The 1,492-nt window shown below is 48.1% G+C and overlaps 1 pseudogene; it reads left to right on the forward strand.

Moving 5' to 3' along the window:
• The first annotated feature begins 395 nt into the window (after positions 1-395).
• Positions 396-513, forward strand: LOC124723987 (annotated as a pseudogene).
• Positions 514-1,492: the final 979 nt, after the last annotated feature.

Here is a 1,492-nt window from a genome sequence, read left to right on the forward strand (position 1 = left end):
TACCGACTACTGCAGGATTTTCTGCTGCAGATGCAGAACGATGTGTCACAACCATAGGCTGAACACGATGATCTTCCCTCTCGGCAGTACCACTTGGCCGTTCGATGGCCGGTCTTCTTGCGGCCGTACGTTCTCGCGACCACCGTTGCGACCAGTCACGTGCAGTGGCTACATCCCCGCAGGTCTCTCTGCAGTATCGCTGGAAGAACAGTCCGCTTATCTTAGCCCTATTACATGACTTCGTTCAAACATCGTCTTTCAGATGTAGAAACACGCCAACTTTCGTTTACGTAGCACAACTCCTTCTTCGTGTTATTTTTTTCCATCAGTGTATAAATCATCAAATACGTCACTTTTCCTTCTCTCATAATTTACTATAATTAGCTCCATATGTCGCCAACGGCCTTGCCGCAGCGATTACACCGGTTCCCGTCAGATCACCGAAGTTAAGCGCTGTTGGGCTCGGCTAGCACATGGATGGGTGACCATCCGGTCGGCCGAGCGCTGTTGGCAAGCGGGGTGCACTCAGCTCTTGTGAGGCAAACTGAGGAGCCACTTGATTGAGAAGTAGCGGCTCCGGTCTCGTAAACTGACATAAGGCTGGGAGAGCGGTGTCCTGACCTGATGCCCCTCCCTATCCGCATCCAGTGACGCCTGTGGGCTGAGGAAGACACGGTGGCCGGTCGGCACCGTTAGGCCTTCATGGCCTGTTCGGACAGAGTTTAGTTTTAGCTCCATATATCGTCAGTCCTCGTTGATGGATACCACAGAACCTAAATGTTGGAAGCACTACGTAACAGGCTGTAGGCTGTTAACGAGTAGAAACCACTGAGTCGAGTATTTCGGCGTGGTAATGGCGAATCAGCAGCAGTCTGCTAGCATGAGTTATGAAGCAACTCTTGACACTACAGAGGAGCCTAAGGTACAACATCCCTTGGCATGCTGTTCATGAATGGCAGCTCATCACGTCGAATCACCAGATCCCAAATGGGACCATGGCCGGATTGAAGTAGAGAAGTCAGAGGTATAAGTAGGAGAAAACTTTGAGGTTTCCAGGTGAGAATACCAACGGGGTATGAGAAGCGCCGAGAAGACTGCGTTTGTTATCTTAAATGAGGATCACTGGCGACGAAGAGGTTTCCATTCCTGCACTGTTTTAATAAAAATAAGTTGCTCCTTCAGAAACACTGTATTTACGGTAGCAGCTATACACAATCCAACAATACCGATAAGTAAACAGCGAGCTACGAATACCAATCTCTTGGTCTGAGCAACACACAACAACTTCAAACCGTGTGTCTCTTCGTGTAGTCTGATGGCTTAATGTCTTATGGAAATACTGTTTAGGCAGTAAGCAAGATATGATTAACATGGTCCGCATTCTACCATGGACGTAACTATAGACAAAACTACATAGGCTTCGACAGCCGGTGTAATGATGAAAATTCTTCTGGGCGTTGTACCCCGTCATTGTATAAAATGCCTTAATGAT

The sequence above is a fragment of the Schistocerca piceifrons genome, chromosome X (genome assembly GCF_021461385.2).
Source record: "Schistocerca piceifrons isolate TAMUIC-IGC-003096 chromosome X, iqSchPice1.1, whole genome shotgun sequence".
Lineage (NCBI taxonomy): Eukaryota > Metazoa > Arthropoda > Insecta > Orthoptera > Acrididae > Schistocerca > Schistocerca piceifrons.